Source organism: Dreissena polymorpha, chromosome 16 (genome assembly GCF_020536995.1).
Source record: "Dreissena polymorpha isolate Duluth1 chromosome 16, UMN_Dpol_1.0, whole genome shotgun sequence".
In the NCBI taxonomy this organism is placed as follows: Eukaryota; Metazoa; Mollusca; class Bivalvia; order Myida; family Dreissenidae; genus Dreissena; species Dreissena polymorpha.
The window spans coordinates 15675287-15700738 of record NC_068370.1 but is presented as its reverse complement, the minus strand read 5'-3'; the positions used below and the strand labels follow the sequence as shown (position 1 = coordinate 15700738).

General features: G+C 33.7%; 1 protein-coding gene and 1 long non-coding RNA gene across 2 annotated transcripts in view; one reads left to right on the top strand and one right to left on the bottom strand.

Annotated features, from left to right (window-relative positions):
• LOC127862188 (ecdysone-inducible protein E75-like) overlaps nt 1–25452 on the top strand; it is a 152826-nt gene that overhangs the window by 26667 nt on the left and 100707 nt on the right. The gene's annotated exons all lie outside the window — the stretch shown is intronic.
• On the bottom strand, nt 12107–13785 carry LOC127862192 (uncharacterized). Its single transcript, XR_008040491.1, has 3 exons — nt 13630–13785; nt 12606–12789; nt 12107–12178 (listed from the first exon to the last, which is right to left on the bottom strand). It is a non-coding gene; the product is annotated as an uncharacterized LOC127862192 (long non-coding RNA).

Genomic DNA, 25452 nt, shown 5'->3' with positions numbered 1-25452 from the left:
CACTTAGCCCAGCGATATAAAACACACATAAGTGTGAATATTCTTTTGTAATACAAATTGAAAAAAAAAGCGGAAATGAAATAAGGCAAAAACGGTGTGAATAGGTTTTTTGTAACTCTGACATTCGGTATCCATATGTTAGATTAATTAAATATATACCATTTCAAATGCGGAAATGCGGTCTTGACAAGAGAAAGTGGAAGCTTCAATGAGTAGAATTACCGAGATCACCATTATGGAGCATTTATTTATTTAAAAAACTGGAAATGTTATGTTAGAAATAACTATGCATTATTAAGTATGAATCATATCACGTGTGCTTGAAGAATAATAGAGAAGATTGGTACCAACTTTGCGTAACTTAACGAAATCCCCGTTATAAATCGAGTTTTGTGTGTGTCAGAAACAAGTGAAAACGATTATATGTTTCTATTTTAATATAATCGAATCGATAAATGCCACATAATCAGATTTATTATTACTGATATAACCAATTAATGCCGAACTTGGGAGAAGTCGGTAGTTGCGCCAGCGTCTGATACAGGTAGCTTTACTGAATTCCCCTTCATACAGCACTACTTAATATATAACAATGACCAAACTTATTGTGCTGTCTTGCACTTTCAATTATAGTGATTGATAAATCTCCCATAAGCAATGTCTAATATTATTGATATCACTGTAAAACGTAATAACATGTGGGATTTTGGTACACTCGGTGTCAGAAAGCGTGTAAAACTTCACCGAAAACCCAGTTTAAAGCGCTATTTCGTGTCAAATAAACAAGTGGAAATGCTTCGTAAATAACATGGGTAAATGCCGTTGAAAAAGTGTTAATTTATTGCTAATACCAACATCATACACAGATAGGTCTATAATAAGTATAACGTTCAAACAATATTTTCTTACACCCATACATAACACACATAGATTGACACACATGAAATATCATTGATTATAACTATAATAATAATAATAATAGCTTTATTAACAGAAGATTACACATAATAAAAGCTTTATTAACAGAAGATTACACATAAAGACAATGACGCATTATACATATTATGCAGATGAATCAATACTTTTTTACACTGTGGCCTTCTTACACTAACATACACAAATAGGTCTATAACAAGTAAAACATTTAAACAATATTTTCTTACACCAATACATAACACACATGCCTTTTAGACAGACACACATGAAATATCATTGATTAGAAAAAAAGACAACAACAACATATGACATATTATTGATTAGAAAATAAATGTGCTTTATATTGCCTTTTAAAAGCAGAGATAGAGCATGCCATTCTTATTCCAATCGGTATACTGTTCCAAATATCCATGCTATGGTATGAAAAAGCTCGTTTCTTATAACCTGTATTTGCTTTGGTATTAACAATATCGCTATGGGTGGCAGATCTTAAGTTATATTTTTGATTTTGAGAAAAAGTTATAATATTATTTAAATATTCTGGAGTCTGATTGTTGACACATTTATATATCAAGATTGCCGTGTGGTATTTACATCTATTATTAAACGAGAGCCAATTAAGCTGTAAAAACAATTCTTTGGATGGTGTTCTATTTGGCTTTTGCAGAATGACTTTCGCTGCGCGTTTTTGTAAAATATTCATTTTTTTAAAATTGGTTTTATTAGCGTTGCTAATAAATATTCCTTTTATTATTTACAACAACTAACGAAAACAGTTAACAATTTTTTTTGTTTACTCTAACAAAACTGAAAAAACAATGACAAAAAAGGTACGCCATAGTTTTTAAGACGCATATGAATACAGCGTATGTAAATTAACGTGCAAACATTCGAACCGGAAAAACACAGGTTTCCGACACGCTTACCTTAAATATAATGCCATCGTTAATCCAATGTTTATAACAATTAAGTTGACAACTTTAATCCGATGTTTATAACAAAAACGTTGAAACGATATGCACTTCCACTTCTATTCTTCCATCATCAATGTCTTTATCGAAACTTAGTTTAAACCACACTATTTTATTGTATTCCTATCGAAATAAACATTTAATCATAATAAACACACACTCCAAAATACGCTTTGAATTCGTTCGATATTTTTAACAAATAGTTTACTGTTAAAAAACACCACGTCCGACATGTCCTTAAATTCCAGAAATTTTAGATAAAACTATTGTGTTTCGTAACAAAAATGACGTCACACGATGTACTACGTAATATATTTCGTAATATAACATATTTATATTTTCGGTGAGCGGAATATGACGTCATTAAATGGGTCGAAGTAGTCCGGCTAGTATGGTAATACGTAATTGGAAACAGCGAGTAGCGTAATACGGGATTTTTTTATTTCAACGAATGATACAACCTGTATTTTGTTAAATGCATTAAACAGGTATATAATAAAATTTTGTTAATTACACGGGTGTTATTACACTAGTTATATAACTGTGAAATGACGTAATTTTTTTTTTACGAAATGACGTCATTATTCTAGCGCATTTCTATTGCAAGCGGTTCGACGCATAATCCCAAAAAACTAGGTTTCTCATGAGAACCTAGGTTCTCAGAATGAGAACCTAGGTTCTCGCTTGAAGATTACACCTGGCTTCACGAACCCAAGTTTTCAAATGAGAACCTAATATTTCATGAGAACCTAGGTTCTCATTTGAAAACCTAGGTTCTCACGAGAACCTAGGTTTTTAGAATGAGAGCCTAGGTTCTCAGATTGAGAACCTATGTTCTCACGAAAAACCTAATTTCTTGGGATTATGCGTCGAACTGCTTGCCATATTTGTGGTTTTCATTTGGGAACCATAGGTTTTCTGAGAACCTAGGTTCTCTGAGAACCTAGGTTTTCAGAGAACCTATGTTCTCTGAAAACCTAGGTTCCATGAGAACCTAGGTTCTCTGAGAACCTTGGTTTTCAGAATTACGCGTCGGACGGCGTAAACTTGCTCGTTTGGAATACGGGACACATATTATTCAGGGCGCAGGATCAATGGGGTTCACATATGATTACACACGGGCTGGACAGAATGAAAACACGCCGTTAAGAACTTTATTTTTGCAGATATCTCAAGCTATTGAAATATGTTTGCAAAGTCTTTAGTGCATAAGTTTTTCTTGAAGTGTTGCCGATTTGAGGCCCGAACAAGGGAACTGAATATCTGAAACTCTTTTAATGCTGTTTTATGTAACGATTGATCTTAATTTGTTTCAATGTTAATCTCAAAATAATATTTACAATCAAAATTTATCCCATTTTCACCGCGACATTGACGGTATAACACGTTGTGGAATATACTTGCTTGTATTCAACACTGTGGAATATACCTGTCGCGTGCACGGACTACTTTTTAAATGACGTCATGCGATATGCGCTAAAATTAGGTCGATATTGTTTGGTTCATTTATCGAATTTTAAGGACACCCATTAGAAGAAAATGTGCATATTTTGCAGAAAAAAATATATATGACACATTCACCAAAAAAATGTTGAAATAAAATAACAAATTACACGATTTTTGTTTTGTTAATTTTTTTAGTTATATTTACTTTACCACTGAATGATTTTTCATAAGAAACAAAGTCGACAAAACTTAAGCTTCAAAATGATACGACCTTCAACCTTTAAATCTAGTCATATGTTATACTTTTTCGCCATCCGTTTAATGAATCAGTTGATTGATGGCGTCATAAAATGACATACTTATTGCGTCATTTTCCCCATTTTTTGACGATTTAGTATAAACGCGACTTATTTCAAATGTTTTCTACATGTACTGTATGTCGACATATCTGAATTGTCAATTGATCACATTTGACTAATTTCGTGTAATGTGCATTGTTTATAACCAAAGCATATAGATCTTCTTTTGACATTTAACTTAAATATTAAGAATGTACAACAAGCCATACACATATCGCACAGTTCATGAATAATCTGCTATGTTTGCTTTCCTATTTAATTCACGTTAGGCATAGAGCTGTGTTAAGTATAAGATGGTAAAAATAGCACCACACTGGAATTGGGAACGTCCCATTTTGTACACGGGTATTTTTTACTCATTTATCTGTTGTGTACTGGAATGTTTTCCATTCTTTGTGTATTTATATATTAAATTATTTTTTCGTACAATAAGGGCATTTACCATAGATAAATAAAACATTGTGCAAGTTTAAACATAATTATGTTTGTATGCAGAAATCTGCAAATGCAACCGAGTTTACCAACGGCTATTATTAGATAAACTGCTCCGGTTCATTTGAACAGCAGTAATGTAGAGTACATGACGTAGCGTGTGACGAAGAAGAAAGTTTATCGCGTTCATAAACTCATTTGAATTTATAAAGTGATAGAATGGCATAAGGGTCTTTATAAAAGTATGCTAAAATAATTATTAAAGACCCTAGATGCAAAATCGTCAATTATTGAGTTAAATGGATAATAGATGGATTTTAAAGGATAATTAAAGGTAAGATACTAGTTCTTACGTGTTTTGATTTTTGTTTGTACTTGTGTCGTTCCCTGTTGTCGGGGAAATGATTTTAACATGGGCGCCATTGATGCATCGGATCACACACGGCATACCCATAACATTATATAAAAAACACGTTCTGCGCGTCCTTAAATTCGTCGTCCGAAGTCGGAAAACGTATTGCCCTGTATATTTTGTCAAATAAAGTGTCAGTCGCTGCAATGGTCTGTTTACTCGTCAAAATTGTCAAGGTCGTCGATAGCTAAAGAAACTTCAGCGTACAGTTTATTTAGTATTGACAGAGCTGTACAAAGTCGCGCCAGTCAAAAATCATAAAAAGCGACATTTAAAGTTATGGTAGCCAGAACTAGGTCGTCGATGGTGTACATGTATGTTGACATCGACAGCATTTTGTCAGGAGCAATCGCCGCCATATTGGATTTTGATCATTTTCTTTCGAAAATAAAATGAATTATAGTAAAGTAAAATCAATCATCTTTTCGCGGTCGTATTAAAATTCGCATACTGCGTAAAATCGAATGTAGGCATATGATGATATTTTTACTTGTTTTACATTTTGTGTGTGAATTTTTTAAAGACTATTTTGCGTACCCTAACAAATACATGTATATCACTACGCATGGTTACATTTGTTAGATTTTAAGCGCTTTTATGACTGAATTAAAATTATTGTTAAGGTTATTAGATCTATTTATGTTAAATGTCACGTTGAAAAATCAAATGGGATAAATAGAATACTAGGATTAGCGTTGAATACAGAGAAGTTTATGTTGCTCGGCTCGAACACCGAAAGCGCTCGCCAAGGCTCGCGCTTCCGGCGTTCTAAGCCTCGCAACATAAACTTCTCTGTATTCAACGCTAACCTAGTATTCTCTATGTATTTCATAAACAGTTTAATTTTTTTTTTAACGTGTTCAGACCAATGTCGACCGATTACTTTACTAATTTCATTCCTCAAGAAGTTTCCTACAAGTTTCGTAGAATATTACTGAGCATTGTCTGAACATTATTACAATAATGTTCTTGGGGAGTAACATTCACGGTTTCACGCCTATTTATTATCATTTTACACATATGCCGCTAGCGTGTACCAAGCAATGGGAGACAACTGGGGGTTAATTATCGCAAGCGGTTCGACGCATACTCCCAAGAAACTAGGTTTTTCATGAGAACCTAGGTTCTCATGGGAAACTTTGTTTATGAAATCCCCAGAAACCAGGTTTCTCATGAGAACCTAGGTTTATGAAATCCCAAGAAACCAGGTTTCTCATGAGAACCTAGGTTTTCATGAGAACCTAGGTTCTCATTTGAAAACCTTAGTTTACGCTTGAGAACCTAGGTTCTCATGGGAAACTAGGTTTTTCATGAGAACCTAGGTTCTCATAGACACATAGAACTTAGGTTCTCATTCTGAAAACGTACGTTCTCGTTTGGTATCACTAGGTTTTCACAAGAACCTAGGTTCTCATTTAAAAACCTAGGTTCTCATGAGAACCTAGGTTACATTCTGAGAACCTAGGTTCTCATTCTGAGTCGAACCACTTGCAAAACATTTCTTCAGTTAAACTCTTATCATTGTGAAAAAACGGTGAAAAGAGCATAAAATAAAACGAAAATTTGTTGGTCATGTTATAAATAGAATCTTAGATTCGTGGTAATTTTGTAATGAATTTATTAAACTCGTCATCTAAATAAAGATAAAAACTCGGCAAGCCTCGTTTTTTATGTTTATTTAGATGACTTGTTTAATACATTCAATACAAAACGCCCACTCATGCAAGATCCTATATATTCATAACGCAATCATATCTCTGTGTAATTAGGTTTAATGAAAAAACTACAACAGATCAAAGTACATCAGTAAATAAGGATTAACAATTTTTTTGTTGCAAATTACAACGAAATGATAAAATTGATGTGTATTTAAGTAACCGGAAAGAAGAGAAAATCTCAATATATAATTACTCGAATGGACAACAGTTTAAAATAGATATTTACATATAAATAATGAACTTATAGTACCTGGCACATATCGCATGTCGACTGAATAGTATCAATTAGATGTATTCAGCAACACCTAACTATATTCTGCATAGTGTAAGAAATTTAATAAGACCCTGGTTAATAAGACCCATGCGAAAAAACTTTTGTTATTTTTTTAAAGCATAATTACACACTGTATACATTCATAATGCAAGAGTATATACGTTTTCATGATCATCAGGCGTCAGCATAACCATTTTTGCTACATTAATATAACATATCGAATTGGATACTGCGGATGTAACAAGCGTCTTCTGAATCTACGAAAACAAAAATAAAAAATAAATTCTTGTACTGACGTTTGTACAAAATTTATTTTCTCATCATGACAAGAAATGGCACCTTGCGTCTAACATTATAATAATATTCATATTTCAATTTTTTTACAAAAAGACCATGTTTTGTATGTTATATTGGAAAAAATGTATCTTTCAAGAATCCACCATAGAATATCGGTGCAAAAGTCCATGTAATTTCGTACATATTGTCGAATGGGACGATGCTACGAAACTTTCGGAAACGGATTCACTATTGAATGAACGCTGTGTATAATTCAAAGACATTTTATTGGATTGCTCAGTTCGATACCTGCAACTTAGAAAACAACCTTCTTAGGTCGCTCACCTGCTTAGATGTCAATAGAAGACATGTTCAAGCGCAATGTTGATTTAGCGCAAATTGTTACTTTAAGAATGGTTCGAGAGTTAAACTGAAGACATAACCAAAAACCTTAATGCACCCATGCTTTTCAATGGGCAAAACAAAAGATAGTCTAGAGTGTTTACAAAGTTTTAGTTTTGCAAGAAATTTGATTACAATGTTTAACTATGGCCATATCAGGAAAACTTCCCGCCTCCCTTTTGGCGGCGATAGTTTTTAACGAATCGACACAATTTACAAACCTGGCAGAGTAAACTTGGCAGATAAATCTTAAGGAAAATATATCTGAGCAAGTTTCATGATGATTGGGTAAAAACTATAGCTTTTTGCGTGTTCACATATTTTTTCTTTAATCTTACATAATAACATTTACTCCACCTGACGCACGTTCTATATCGGTCGAGATATAGTTGGGGCAAATGTTTTAAATAACTTTCATGAAGACTGGAATATAAATGTTGCTTCTTAAATGTTAACAAGGTCAATGCCGACGACGGACAACGGACTGCGAACGACGGACAGAGAGTGATCACAAAAGCTCATAATGACCTAGTTGTGCTGAGATGAGCTAGGAAGAGTTGCATTTTCGTTCGTAAAAGGATGTCGTAATTCAACTTTCGTTAACATAATTTTGAAGTTTTAATAAACGATATATTTGGATATTACCTGAATCACGTGTAAATTTATAATTATTTCATATAGTTGCGTCACGATTTTCTTATGTATTGTTGAAAAACTGCATTCAACAAGAGTCATCTAACTCGTATGACTTGCTCTGTACCAAGTAACAAGTTTGATTTTTCAGACTTCAATGACCGAATTCATACATTCTTTAAATAAACATTCAACTCGTCTTCTCAAATAATAAACACAATTAATAATAATAACCTATGTCTCGCAAATTTACCTTTAAGAACGCGGATTTCATTCACGAGATGCTGTAAAGTCACCGAGTCATTTTCTTTTACCCCAGTCGAAGTTTCAATCATTGCGACCACAGCTGCGTCTAACGTAGTGTTCATTACAAGAGATGAATTGGTTATGAAGTCTGCCAGTCTAGATTCCATTCCGATTTGTTTGTTTTCCATAACTGCCAACATAGACTCCATTTTCGCTTTTCCATCTTCTAACTGCTTTAACGCATCCACAACTTTGGTGTTTGTTTTCACTATTTCATTCAGAGTGGTTTCTAGGGCCAGTTCGTTTATAAGAACTCTTTCTAATAAACGCTCCTAGTAGTCATATCTCGAGCATATCGGGCTCGATGGCTCTCTTGCACACGTGGCGACAATCACGTGCAGCAATAACCATACACTCATCTTCTGAAGTTGCATGGGGAGTACAAGCCAATATGTCTCTATTAAACACACAAAAAACAATGCAACTAATTTGATATCTTCGCACCCACAACATAACGTGTTATAGAACGAAATTTCGCAAAATTGTATTTCTCTTACATTTATATATTATGCAACAGCGGTCTTTTAATTCACCATATCACAATGAAAGAAACATAAAAGTTTGGAACATATTCTCGAATCTGAAGAGATCAAGTATCTGCTTCCTATATGTCTTTTTACTAATGAACTTGATCAATCAACTGTTTATCTTCATTGCTTTTTCAATCAAGATACGTTGATCGCTGTTGTCTTTCTCTGCAAACATTATCAAACCAACAAATGTTTAAAAAAAAACACTCCCACATAGATAATAATTTGATGAGCCAACTTTTAATCTTGTTCGTGTTTGTATCTTTGAAACAGAATTTCCCTAAGGTCATTATGGCTTGTAGATACGAAATAACAACTTAATAAGCCACCGACTTATATTAAATGTACTGCATTTTAATGTGGAGGAAGTCCCTAAATTATGCAAATGTCGACGTAAGATACTCTTCAACTGATAATATGCACAAGTATAAGCTTTGGTGTCAGACTGTTTTTTAAGTTTTTTAACTGTGAAAATATAACGTATGAAATTCATATTTCAAAAAAGCAATATAAGTATGGTTTAGCTGCTTTAGTTGCATTCCGTTATAATCTCACCTTTACTATTTGAATACGCATTTTATGGTTTAAAAAATCAAATCGATTCACAATATCACAAATGATCAACATCAATGAAATTTCAAGTTAATCTTGTCAGGTTGGAGAAAAGTGTAGACACTGTGTATAGATTTGTTGTATCTTGCTTGCTGTATGAATTTTATTTAAACAATATTTAAGAATTTTTTGTAAGGACGTTAAGCAAGAACACATCTCCTTCCCCCCACCCTTGTTTAAATAACTCTCGACCAAATGTGAGGTCCATGATATGAATATAAACCCATAATGCTATGCATTTATCGTTCCTAGACGGTAATCTATTGTTTGCGCTGTGTGTGTGTGTTTGTAATAAAAACATTATATTAGACTGGTTTCAAGTTGGTCAGTTGCCGTTATTATAGTTAACCACGTGTTATAAAAAGGTTTCCGTTGTGTGTTTTCAAATACAATATGAAGGATAGTTCACCAGAATGTATGTTTATCAGATAGGACGTTTCCGTATGAATGTCACACGATGCGGTATTCCTTATATAGCTATTATGAGACATTGATGACATCCTAGAAGTTACATGCCACGTCATCATGAAAATTGCGAAGAACATTTGTTTTTATATAATCTCGGCCGAGTTTGATCTCGGTTCAGGTCCGTTGAGAAACGTGTCTGTCTGAATTCAAGTGACCTTTTCACAGATTTTGGCATGTATTGAAGTTCGCCAGTAAATGCTTTATATTGATAAATTTAAACATTCGATCTAAAAAGCTCCAGTAAAAAAAAACAAGAATGAAATTAAAGAAAGAATAAAAAGTAACTCTAAACTGGGTTCGTACCACTCACCCATGGAGTAAAAGTCTATCGCTTAGACCACTCGGCCATAGGCGCGCATACAATGAGTACCTTTACTTTATATAAGCAATCCTCTCCAAATTATTCAATTGTTTCACGATGGAACGCTTTATAATTATCAGGTTTTTAAATCGTCAACAAAAGCAAATAATGGATATTTTAGAGCATGGTAAAGGTTCAGTATTACTGATTCCTCACAAATATCATACCTAAAATGAAAATTTGCGAATCCGAAACAATTTTGTCTTTCGAACAAGAAATCATGAATATAATACTTTAACGGTAGGAGCATCTGATGCCACAGACACCAACGTATCATTAAGATAACGGAAACTTAGTGTTAAGATAAATGTCAAGTTAAATGTCAAGTTAATTGTCAAGTTACATTTAAGCAAAAAAGAGTCCCTATTTTGCTCGATTCCGCTTACCTTCGGTTAACAGCTAACGCGCTAACAAATTGTGCCACAGCGACCACGTTCATGTTTCTTTCTTAATGGTATATTTTTATTGGGGCTATCTTTGTATTGGGATAACTTTGTATTGGGATAAATTTGTATTGGGATATCCTTGCAGAGTCTTCTAAAACATTTGAAGATGATTCCGAATTTAACTCATCTAGTATAACTAACAAGATGCCTGCCGCCAACATGTCGATCCGGTGGTCAATCATATCTACAATTCAGTGTCAAGATGCAGCATTAACATGCCTGATCCTTTTCTTTTATTGTGACCTTCTTCTTTTCCTAATTTACCACCGACTTGCCGTTGAACCACTAACTTTTAACGGTGACCATTTACGTTAAACTAATCCACGATTGCATGACGAATTATGCATGTCCTGTTAAGACGTCAAGACGGCCATTCTTGATGTGAAATGTCCTATTTAGGCATAAATGCTATGCCCAAAAAGGACATTTCACATCAAGAATGGCCGTGATCTTCGAAATTGGGGACAGGTTATACATGGAACAATCCATCTGCACATGATGAACCTTTGTGGTGAGTTATTTTAGAATTGCATGATTAATGATGAGGTAACAGTCAGGACAAACTGTACATTGTTTAAAATTGAATTTGTGTCTAAATGTTACCTTGTCATTGGAGTTAAGGAGACGCCGTTTTGACGTGGTGAACATAATTGAATAATGAAGAATTAAGGAACTTTCGGGACAAGCTGTCTTATGGCGACTTTAACCTTTGACCCTGAAGTACCATGTTGGCCTCTTAGGTACGTTTATTAGTGCTTCACGCGTGACATTGTATTTTCACGGAGGCTATTGGGTTGCATTTTAAAGTATCAGAGGAAAGTTAATAGCTGAGTACCAGAAGCGAACTAAATATGCATAATAAGAAATTCATTTGTTTCTTATAATATTTAAAACGCACGCAAAAGATCGCATATCGCAATACCTGATTTATGCACCAAGGTTTATATAATTTCTAGCATCTTTAAAAGAAACCCTGGGACATGAACTTTCACCTATCACGACTCGAATTTAAGGAAAACGAAGCAAACGTGATTCGATTTACAATAAATTGACAGCTTTTCAGCATGTTTTTAAAAGTTAACCGCAAGTTACCTTGTCAAGAAATCGTGATACATCTAATCCGGCAAATTTTTGAGGGATAATTCTGGCTAAAATATTGTGTTCAACACTGAGCAACCGGCTTAATCTTGTGTAAACCCATGTGATCCTCACCTTTGAACTGTTGATCTCAACATAATAAGCGTCTTTAATTCTCCCAGATTAAGCAGCATACCAATACGTGCAAACTTTAGTATATGTGTTCTCTATATATCGTTCGGAAATGAATGAACACATTTTTGCCATTGGGTAAGCATTTATGCACAAAGTTATAATCTTCTTTTCCCTTGTTTGAAATCCTATCCACGTGCATTTGTTGTTTATATTTTCATTAAAATAAAAGAAAAATGAATCTTGTATTACGATTCCTTTTTGTGATTGATATATATTTTTGTGGTAAAACAGGCGCATTGAAAATATATTGAATGAAAATTAGAATTTTAATAATTTTATTTGATAATTACATATCACTGACATCACTTTGGCTTAGTCTCTTTCCTGAAACACACAATTCACAAAAAGATTAACGTGTAAACAAAAAGAAAATGCAATGCTTATTAAATGTTTATAAAATATAATATTTATATATCAACATAACTCTATGAAAAAAATGAGCTGACTGTTTGTCGTCAACAAATAAAATTGAACGAACCTCAGCAGCAACAACAACGACAATTCACTGCAATACCATACCTTAATTGAGTTTTTATTATGTGTATACCGATACACAGCCTTTTATTTATTATTACCTGGCTTGTTAGCCAACAACGTAACCAGAATATGTGCCAACGGCCCTGCAGTAGCAATATTCGTTAATGCACGTTTATGTATTATTACCTGGCTTGTTAGCCAACAACGTAACCAGAATACGTGCCACATGTCCTGCAGTAGCAATATCCGTTAATACACTTTTATGTAGTATTACCTGGCTTATTAGCCAACAACGTAACCAGTATACGTGCCACCGGTCCTGCAGTAGCAATATCCGTTAATGCACTTTCCTGCGTCTTTGTGATCATCTTCGCAGAAGGCATTGCAAATATAGTCCTCAGTGAATGGGGATGACGCAGACAGCAAACTCGCGCATGTAGTAAGACCGCGCTGCACGGCTAAAATTAACATAAATGTTATAAATATAAATATGCGGAAAAAAACACATTATACAATTCCCGTCCCCGGTATATAAAACTAGAAAAATGAATCAAAGTTATTAGCAATTATGTAACAATAATACTGGTCATACATCAGTAATATTATTTGTTGATTGTTACACACTTGCACATACTAATTATACATTCAATAGTTTCGAACAAAAATGCTGAGGTTTTCTTGAAACAGTCTGCAACTGGTATAACAATACAATGTTCATGATTGTTATGATGAATAACTATCGTAAGTCCGTCACTGGAAACGATAAACATGTAAGCGAAAATAATATACATATCTAGATGATCATACGACATCTGAACAATGGAATATTCAATCATAAACAATATATGTGTGTGTATTGTATTGATTTTATTGACGAGTGACTACAGTTATAATATGTTCATGTTTTGCACAGTTCATTCGAAGAAACTATTTGTCTGCTTAATAATTCACAAATGTGATCAATATTCTAAACGTATTTAACGGATACGTGTTGGTTAAGGCATGCTTTGATTTAAATCCCGAGTGTCAACAGAAACAACATGTTCTTGATTTGCTCAATACGTTCGAGAATATATATTTGCCATATAATTAATATAGAAGTTAGATCTATACTCAAAACGAATTTATTTCGTATTTATATGCTTTAATTTAAAAAAATCAACTTACAATCAAAATAAGATTATACGTTTAATTTGTTCTGTGAACATTTGAATGTCAAAGAAACATTATAACAAATTCAATTGAAGTCGTAGAAATGTTACGCACGCGTTAACAAATGTTTTGTGCGCTGTACTTACGCGCAGCCGAGACGGCCACTAGCGCAGTGGCAACAAGTAGAGATAATACAACCAACGTGGTCATCATCTTGCTGTAAGAATACGTATGAAGCAGTGGAAGACTGTCGGCACTTATATACCGTTCCTCTTTTCAACAGTTGTTGCAGGTGCGTCGTTTTCGTGGTAATAGGTAGTCTGATTTACGAGTTCCAATTATATCAAACATGAACATTATTTAGAACATTTAAAAAAACATATGTCCTGTTAAGCGCTGTTAACTAAAGGACCTTTGATATCTTATCGCACAGCAAGATCCTGTATATCGGTATCAATTGGTGTGACAACCAACTGTCTGATCTGCGAATCTCAACACCGTTCCGTGGCTAGTAGTTATTTGAACAAATTCGGTCCTAATGTCCTATGCATTTTTAAAGATTAACTTAATAGCTATAATATACTTATCATAAAAGTAATAAGAAGTTATAATAATAATAATAATAATAATAATAATAATAATAATAATAATAATAATAATAATAATAATAATAATAATAATAATTATTATTATTATTATCAATTTAATTATTTTAATCTAAAAATAATCAAATAATAATAATAATAATAATTATTATTATTATTATTATCATTATTATTTATTATTATTATTATTATTATTATTAGTAGTAGTAGTAGTAGTAGTAGTATTATAAATACTACGACAGCTGCTGTTTCCACTGAATATGTATTGTGTGTACCTATATTGTACAATATTGTTCTTTGAACGTGAGCAATTAACAAAAGACAAAAACGCTGTTCATACTGCACAGAGAGGTATTGCCCTCAACACCGTCATGTTTTATGAAAGTTATGAAGTTATCATACGCATAATACTAAGGGGCAATTACCCTGTACATCCGTATTACATAGATTGGGGTTTTGAACTCTGTCAGTGTATGAACTTATTGAGTGATGATTCGCAAGCAATGCGGGACACAATGGGGTACGGATGAACGGACGGTCGGAGGAAGTAAAGATATATTGACTGAGTTCAAAAATAGATGATTTGGGTTATCTTTGGTCACAATTTAGGTCATTTGGGTTTTGGAGTTTGAAGAAAAGGCACTCTTACAGTCAAACGTAACCCAATCAATATGCATTTTGCTCAGAATATTTGATCAAATGATGTCTCGCCTGATCTTTAAAGGTGTTCATAATCTTTGGAAAAATGGCGGCAATGTTTCTTTATATGGCTAAAGTAAACACTCTCTACACTGTAGAGGACTTTTAAAATCAATTCGAAATGCAGTTGATATATGTGTTAATTTCATTTCATCGTGCCTTAGAAAATTACATTCAAATGCATCAAACCCGTGGAAACTTCATGGAAGTTAGATTAAAGTATAATCGAAAGTTAATCAATATCGAAACAGACAATGTTATTTTTGGAAACATTAATTATATAGGCATGTTAAGTGTGCATTAAAATAGAACAAGTATTTAAAATACATCGATTTGTTGTTAGTTTTTAGTTACTTACTAGAACATTGTTTGAAAAAACTATTGGCAAAATGTAAGGTGTATTTAATGACCCATTATGCTTCGCATTTATCGTAACGCAAGTCTAATCTATTGTTTGTGTTTATGAGTGTGTGTTCGTGTGCGTGTGATCTCTCAAACACCTTCTATTGAGGACCTGAATCAGTTAACACTGCAGCGATTGGGGACAAACTTGGCAAATGAGGACGTCCCATTTGACATAAATGCAAATATGTCTCAAAATGTTAGAAATAATACAAAAACGATAAAAAACACTTGACGGTTTTTTTCAGTAAGTGTGTGTAGGTTGTGTATAACACCACACATTTCCATTTTTCAAAATACACACCCTTTCCTCAGTCGCTGGTGTGTAAATAAACTGATGTCCGTAGAAGAATATTCACATACTGCTCCCCAATTGTCAGTGTGTAGACCGCCAAATGTCCTCTATTGTCCACTTATCAAAGTTCAGAGACTTTGCATTTACGTGGTTGGATGAAAATCTTTTATTCAAACATTGAGATTAAGTACATGTATAATAAATATATTATACTGCAAATTATAATCAACGTATTTACACGTTAATGGAAGTACATCCATGTATGGTTATGCAACACACATACACATATATTTGAAAGAAAGAAAACACATTAAAGTTCTAACTATTAAATTATTAATCACAGAACGTAGCAATCATGCGAGGCAATGACCAGTTTTATTGTACATGTAGTCTCTCTTCCCATAATAAATTCCATTTCAATTATAAAATGTGCCAAAGAGGCCGTATAACGCTCATTTGATTTAACGTTCTGTAAAGGGTAATGAAACTTGAACTTGAACTTTCACAATATTGACACACATATATGTATTATAATTATATGATTATATAGATTTGTACGCCACTGAAAAGCCGAGGAAATGCAACACATGTCTGGTTAAAAAAATAGTGCATGTAACGTCGTATACGTTTTCTCGTTATACAAGTATATATAATGATTACTAGAATCATAGATGTGTGCGTGAGGATGAGTCGATCTACGCAATATTCCTTATACGATTAAACATATAGCGCCTAGCAGTATTGGAGTCACCAAGGGCAGGCTAATTGTGACCCTCGGTCATTATTTTAATACTCAGGTTATGAATGATGCTAAACACAAAATATGAACGCTCTTTGATACTGTTTGATTTCGGAGCATTAAACAAAATGCTGTTAGGGATTCAAAACTGCATTGTCATTTCAATTCAAAAATGTGATTAATATGTGTGTGCGCAAACAAAGTTCACCAATATTTATTTTAGAGAGGTTATCAAAATCAAATGACATGCCGTGATATTGATCTGACACTCAGAGGGTGGTTAATTAATATGTCCACGTGCGTTTTGACAAATATGAAATAGGAAAAAATGATACATAGACCACTTACATGTTGTTGTTCATGAAAATCTTAAAAGGCACTTTATCAACCTGAAAATTATCCAAATAATTTAGGGCTTCATGGAAATATTTATGAATGATTTAAACTATTTAATTATGTATGCTGTGCATAGCTACTGTTAAAGAGACAGTCTAATTTGACAGTTAAAATGTTTCTATTCGAAGACCAATTAAGGTGTGATATCGTACAGACATAGATTTTTTTCTTCCAAATGTTTCAAGCTATATTTCAAGCAAACCCGAGTTTTATTCACTTGTAGTCGGGCTGTATCATTAAAATTCTGCGTTATTTTCCTGATAAACGCATACGTGTTAAAATTGACCATTTACAAGGACTTATTGTTTTGTGATGTACATTGATCCAGTGGATTCATTAGTAAAGTTTGCAACAGTGTGAGCTAAGGCCGAACACGTTTGTGTTTCTTGTGTCATTGTTTGAAAAAATAGGAAATCATTTTATTCAGAGGACATATGCATACTTTTTTCTTTGTTGAAATAAGTAGTTATATATTTTCAAAGAATTGTTATCAACTTCATGCATTCTGACACCGATTGACTTACTTAAAGTTTAGCCGTGTTTTACGTACGCATCTTCTGTAGGTTATGATTACATGTATTATGTAATGCGCCATGTTTGTGCAAATTTAGTATACGTATGGGTCTTGTGTTCCAGTTCATGACAATATGCAGTTTTCATAATAATCTATAAACATACAGCCGGCGAGAAAAAATTGGGTCTTTCAGGTCCCTGGAATCTCAATTATCTGTGTCTGGTATACATATTATGGCGACAGAAATGTGGCATGCATCTATGCGCACGTGTTTTTAATTAGGTGATAAAAACAGATATGGCATTAAAACAAAGCGGCAATAATATTTGAATATGCCTCTCAAATGTTGACATGTAATTAACACCAGGTGATACAAGCTAAGGGACAGAGCGTAGCCTATTTTAAACTTTTAGGGGCAACTTATTTTACTGATTATGCATGTTAGCTGGCTGGATTTGACGGCAATATCTCTACGTACAAAAAGCACGCGTTCCGTGGCACGGTACTAAATGTACAGTAGTTTTGCAGTTACTTGTTTTTTTATAGTGCAGAGTTTTTATAGTGTTTTATTTGTCTAAGCATATCATGGTGGATAGTTGAATTTTAAAGGCTACAATAAACAATTATAAAGCTTTCTTCCCACGTTAATGCCAAAAGTATGTTGTTGACCAACAAATAGGGTCGGTATAATGGCAACTTTTCTTTGCTACATCTGACTATTGAAACAAACAGAAACATATCCGAAACATGTTTTGGCCAATCTAACGTCTTTTCTATGCGCTGATTCACCTTTCTGATATTACAATACGTTTCGACAAAAATTAAGCAAAAAATGGTAGAAGGCGAATATCAGTCTTTTAACGCAAATCCTTTGTTCTTAAAGGCATCTCATTGCGTAAAAAATCATGATCTTATACCGGTAAACCTGCCACGTAAAACTCGTTTTGTCATGCTTCGATGATTGAATAACTTTAGGCCACGACATCGAGAACAAAATATGTGTCCACTATGCGCACTAACACATTATATGCAGACCATAGGAAAGCTGTCAATACAATGGCAATAACGAGGGTACCTCACAATTAACGATGCATATTGGTATCAATATAATTATCATTAAACTGAGTATTCGTGGGAATAAAGCGTAAATTGTCAATATTTATACTTCATACTATGAATAGGGATCAAAAGATTACAGTGATGTATTTAAGCTTAGGCAATCAATTATATACGATTTTACTAAAATAATTAACTGATGACGGAATATACAGACGTGCAGATGTGTGCCTTGTTTTCAAAATTACTTGACAACGCGACCGACTTATACAAATCGGCCCGACTCAAAAATTTAGAGCGTGAATCAAATACTATTAAGATTCATGTTAATTGTAACAAAGCTTTATAGCTGATTACGATTTATTATTATTATTATTAAAGTTGCAGGTTAAAATACGTTAATGTTTTATTCTTACAGGTACATGGATGCGGTCCAGAGTGCGGAAGCGCTGATGAGGGGACATTAAGACTTGAAAGTTTTAGTACCAGAGACCAAGTAAAGAACACAACAATCATTCAATCAATTCAAAACACGTTTTACATACCAGGATTAAACATGGGCAGTTTTAACGTCATCATACTTGTGTAACCCGTAACCCTAAACTTGTTATTGTACGTTGAATAATAATGAAGTTACTGCGCATTTGGCTAAGCAAGATTGCGCACCACAGTCCGGTAAATGAACACAGTTCTACGATGCTTTTTTATATTCTGATATAAGTAGTTAGGTTATATATATTTACCTCACCATACCACCAGCTTCCCCTTGCATTTAAAATCAAAGAAATTGTTTTACATAATAGGGAGTGACCTCTAAAACGTATTGTGTATTCATCGAGAATAGTGTAGTATGATCATAAGACGGCTAAGGTTACGTACATTTTTGTGTAACTGACTAACTTAATCCAAACTGTAATGTTAAATGTAAATCATAAATACAAAGTTGTATGCTGTGTACATTTACCAGAATACGAAAAAGCCATCATAATACATGTACAAATTACTAAAAAGAGTACATTACACTTATTTTTATAGTATATACACAATTTAGCTGTTGATAAAACTTGTTTTGTGTGCGTAATTTGCAATGTTGTGTATTTTCCCTAAAGTAAACGAAGGTTTTCAGATTTTTAAAAACCTGTAACACAAGTTCTTTTCAAATATAAATATTAAATAATCAAAAAGCAAAACCAAATTTCGATACATGTGTCAACTTTTAATGAATCAGTTCAAATCCTTTGATGATGATAATAATTATATATATGTTGCTAAGATTGTCTACTTACCTTGGTCCATTCCATTATACATTCTGTGAAAGCGTTTAGAATCACAGGAGCTCCGAATTATTTGCATATTTCTAATTTAGTTAAACAATGCAATATTTGTAAAGATATACATTAGGAAAATATGGAAAGGGAAGGCATTTTTCGCCAAATATTGCCAAATATGCAGACAAATGCATTTTTGAACAGTTTACATGTGTACTGGTTAGTGGAGTGATTATAAATTACTTAATGATTTGTAATGCTATTAAAACAGGTGTTGGTCACAGAAAGTAACAAATGTCCCCGATCCAGCTATATTCCAAAATGAGGACGGACGGATTGACGGAAAGACTGACGGACGGACGATTCAGTTACTATATTCCACCCTTTGGGGGCATAAAAACTTAACGGTTTGGGAAAATATGCTTTACTATCATTAGTGAGACATTGAAGGTTTTGTAAATTATTTGAAAATTACGCATTTAGCCTTGAGCGATGTACATGTAATTAATAGAACACCAAAGAATAAAAAAATAGTATTTTAAATATTAAAAAAGGGTATTATTTTAAATAAAATTCTAAATTGTTTGGCTTATCGTGCTAGCAATCTAGGAAAATATATCAATCTTTCCACATGAAAAAAATGATTTACTCCTATTGTGTGATGTTTTCTCACTTAATGGAGCGATCTGCAATGCTAAAATGCCGTATTTAGTAATCATCTTTCAATGGAATATCGAAAACTTCGTTTTCCAAAGTTCTGATTTTCGAGGTTTAACTGTATATTTTAGGAAAATGACAATGATATATCGCTGCCTGATTGTTACAAAGCAGTTATTTTAACGACAAGGGGCTATGTGCGCCAAACTCCTGAGGAGCTGTCTAATCAGGGTAGACTTGATTTGTAAAGGACGACCGACAAAATAAAAACTTTGACCTCAACATTTGCCCGGGGGTAGGCTAAGGAGGATCAAAGTGACCTACCCTCGGGCGCTGTTACCATTTTTTTACCATAATACAATGTACTTTTCGACATTTCTCATGTCTAGACCCGGCATATTTGGCATATTTAGAAAGGTGTTGGCCCGGGTCAGGGAGGGTAATCAAGCGCGCCATGTGCATTCTTAAGGTTATTTTTGGGCCTAAAAAGGCCATTTTGAGAACATGTGAGTTTTTTTCGAAATATATTAATACTTAATATTATTTAAGTAGATGTTGGTGAATTTAAGAATATATCGAAAAAATGTTCAAGAACAGTTGAAAAATGTTTGATAGGGGTCCAAAAATCGATTTTTAAATAAATTGCATTGACTGTTAGCCCGTTTCTTATTGAACTATTGTTAGGCTAGTCAGAGGTGTCTCAAAGCTATTTTTTTCGGTAGAACAAAGTACCACAGACACATTATTGTGCGCGTTGGGGATATAGATGTGCCCCGAAGTCGAAATAGTGTGCGTCAAAGAGGGTAACCCTCGTGAAACGTGCTCAACTGGGCATATTTGTGAAATACTGTCTGTTATATTTCGAAACCAAGATGCATGTAGAATAAATTGCAGACGTAGGTGCACATGTAATCCAATACAAAACCTATAATAAGTAACAATCGCAATAAGGCTATAACTGAACACTGAAGTTTATAACATTTTACATAGTCACTTACCCCTCATAATGTTCTTATACAAACGCAATTGCTAATGTTGTCAATTAATTCTTATATGGGAAACAGAAGCTATGTATTTATTGGTAAGATGTATAGATTTTATTGAAAATAAATTACAAAACTATTGACTAAACGATTTTTTGTTACGGGGAAGGTTTACTTTTTCGATAGGTTCAAACATATTTTTAATATTCAACATGTTGTATTACCCCTTCATAATTATGTTAATACTGATAAGTAGGGTATACTGTTTAATTAACACACTGTTAATTTCTATATTTCGTTTACTATAAACGTTTGTAAAAAAAGTAATAACCATGACAAAATCCACCTCGTAAAGACTCCATGGAAGATTTTGCGTTGAGCATCGCATAACCACAATTTGTCCATGCAACTGCTAATGGCCTATGTGTCAGTTTGTAACGGGTTTCAAGGGACATCGTGTAATAATAAATGCAATTTAAATCATGCATTAAAATAAAACTGATCATCGTGTCGGGATCATAGCACCGACTTGCGTATAAAAAGAATCTCGAAAATTACTGCCTCTCTATTCACAGAATAGGTATAAACCATGTATTGCTACTACTAATCTCTCGATTATTACGATATATGTACATTTTGTAAATCCGTACATATTTTTTTTCACATTTGTAAATGAGCATGCGTAAAGAAATGTAAATGAAAATGGAGAGAGAGAGAGAGAGAGAGAGAGAGAGAGAGAGAGAGAGAGAGAGGGGGGGAGATGGAGCGGAGATGGGAAGAGGAGGAGAGAGAGAGAGAGAGAAGGAGAGAGGAGCTCTTCTCTCTCGCTCTCTCTCTCTCTCTCTCTCTCTCTCGCTCTCTCTCTCTCTCTCTCTCTCTCTCTCTCTCGCTCTCTCTCTCCTCTCTTCTCTCTCTCTCTCTCTTCTCTTCTCTTCTCTCTCTCTCTCTCTCTCTCTCTCGTCTCTAGCGAGAGAGAGAGAGATGCTAATGTAGTTCGTGTAGCAATACATGGTTTATACCTATTCTGTGAATAGAGAGGTAGTCATTTTCTTTTTTTCTATGCATTTAAATTGTATGATTGTCGGAAGGCGAACTTCTGAAGGATGTATGCCTCGCTCAACTTTTAGGCATATAACACAAGTATAACATTGTTTTATAAAAATTACGCAGTATGGATATTTGTGGACAAAAACATTATGTTTTTAAAATGCAGGCAACATAAAGTTTTGTCATAAAACTGGCCTTTCGCTAAAGCTTAAACATAAACATACAAACCGGGTTAATACTAAAATATCGCCAATGTTAATGCCTGAACGTGGAAAGAAAGAATGTCTGTTTGTTTCGAATTAATGTTATGCAACAAACGTCTGATGTATTGCTAAGAAAACTCGAAACAGCATATAAAGAATACAAATAATCAACTTCAGCTCCCCCAGCGGCACAGCATTCTCATTGTGAGAATGAAGATGAAATCGCATCACGATTATTTTTATTGAAAATACGAAATTGTATAAACAAACAAAAACAGTAACATTAGGTTTTTTATTTTTTCATAATATTTATTTAATTTATAATTACATTTAATATATTTCTCTAAGTGCACGTTTTCACACTGTTTTGCACAAAAGATACTCTTATTGGCAACACAATCAGAAAATACCAAGATGAGATAGATCCTAATACACGTGCATTACACTCCCTCACTCTTGGTGTTTACATCTTGGCTTTGTTATATGTTTTGCTTTGCTTTTTAGGAATAATAATCATATTACGATGGCAGAATAAATATAGAACTTTCACGGAATATGTTAAGATTAATAATATTATATTTTTAAACAAAAGGTGAATGATAGCCGAACATTATGTGTTCTCGTGGTATTTGCTCAGGTTTAAACATTTTGTAATCGCCACAATTAACTCATTGCGCAAAATTCTGAAACAACAGATGTTTTCCCTTTGTTTCATCATCATCAACACCACTTTTCAGAATTGTTTAATTGTTCAACCAACCGTCAATTTCGATTTAGCTGAAAGTCTGTGCATTCGCCGAACCGGAGCCGGCACTACGGTGTGGTTTTAGCACGTGCATTTTACTGTAATATTTTTGTAAACCATTCGGTACTACATTCAAAACTATAATGATTACAGAATAACTCATACATTATTTTTTCTACGTCTATAGAAAACCACTCGCATTTCGTGTTAAAAGTAAAGCAAACCTATCTCGATTTTGGTTGTAAGAAGTTAAAAATTTCAAATACGATAGGTCGGTTTATGTAGTATCGGCTAATATAATGGTTCCAACAATGTTGATCGGCATTGCATTCAAAAATGAAATTCATTCTCAATATCTGCACTATAACAAATTTGGAAAAGTCTTTGTTTATGGTCTATTTCTTGACATGCATACCTACGTGTATGTATTCTGAAATTATGTACACAAATACGTATTATAATAACAGCAGTTCTTTAGTTTAATGTTCTTGCATTTATGTCATCCAACGTTGAACATCAAAAATAGGCAGTAACATTGTGCAAGTTCAACCAAACAGATAAAAAGCCGTATTTTGTAGCAGTGTGTTTATGATTACAAACCAGTTTTGTTTTCCGCTTTCGAATTTACCAGGGACCTGTTCACAACATAATAATGATAATTATATATTATGAGATCAACATATTTAAAATACATATTTGAGAATCTTAACCTATCTACTGTATTCGCACCATTTACGCCCATACTATTATAAGCGATCATGAAAAGAATTTTTAAGTTGTTGGCTTATAACCGCCCAGTTCCTCGACGAGAAATATATATCAACATGTACATGAAATAATGTCATAATGGCATCTAGGTCCGTTTTGGTCGTGTTTATTCCTTCGTTTAAAACACCTGAACGATATTTATACACCCACAAACGAAGTTTAAGGGGTAGGTACTGTATATAGGTGTGAACTTGTCGGTCTGTCGGTCGGTCCGTTTCATGGTTTCTGCTCAATAACGTGAGTTTGGTTTGACATGAAACTTGGTAAGATAGTACCTTGTATCAATACCTTGCTTGGGATTGGTTTTGGGGTCCATCAGGTCAAGGTCAATGTCACTCAAATCAATAATTTCAATTTCATATGAGATACCGTAACAAAACTTAATTTAAAGGATGCTAATGACAAGACAGCGCCTCGGATTGCTTTTAGGATCTCTGGGATCAAGGTCAAGGTCACTGTGACTTAAAATAAGGAATTAATCCGTATCATGGTTTCCACTCAATAACTTGAGGTTGGTTTGGCCTGTCAACATAAAACTTGGTAGGATAGTACCTTGTACCAAGACTGATTTTGGGATCCGGTCAGCGGCGTAGACAGGCGTACTCAAGTACTCATTTGAGTACAATTCGTTGGAATAAATGGAAAAATAAAGTGGTTGAAAAATGCAATAAAAACATAAACCTAAGGGGGTAAGGTCTAAGGCATTCAATAAAGTCAGTAATATTTGACAAAAGTCACATGTTTTAAAGATCGGGTATTAATTCATTATTTGCGATTTGCCCCCATTCACTTGAAAAAAAAACTAACACTAACCTACTGTAATCGTATGCGATCAACGGGGCACAAACTGTGATGAGACAAGTAATAGGTTATTATTTAAGATGCTGGTAGACCTATCTTAATTACGCCCCTTGTATCCAAAAGTTTTTTATGCGACAGTCTTTAAAATGCCAGATAAACATAGCCCGCCGTATTGTGATGTTTTTGCCGCTGATTTCGGAATCAATGAAGATTCGAAGATAGGGCTTTTGACAAAGGAATAGACCGACGTTCTTCATTTCATATTGCCTTCAAAATTTCTATTTTAAATAACTGAAAAATAAATGCAACAATGAATTGTCGCTAAACTTACGCCTTTAACCACAATATTATCACAAGATCTACCCGTCCATGAAATTTTGAGTTACTGTGGCATAAAAGTGATTGCAGATCTATTATTATTTTTTATTACAATGTTGAATTAAAACAAGAACAAATATTGAAAAGATGTTTTTGTGAAATTATATCAAGCATTTGATTATAGATCTATATCGATTTAATTTTTCGTGTCACTCATGCTTCTATGGCTCAGTGGTATGAGTGGAACACTAGAAATCTAGCGATTCGAGTTCGAATCCTACCACCGCCATGTATTTTTTTGTCGTTTTTATTTACCATAACTATTGTTGAATTTGTTACAGGATAAGCGGTGGCACATTAAAAAAATCGCAACCAGCCTGGTTTCAAAAGAACACCTAGATGCGATATTCTCTATCTTCAGATGGTATATTCTGTGCACCATGTTACGTCTTTGCAAGCAAAGATGGTCGAAG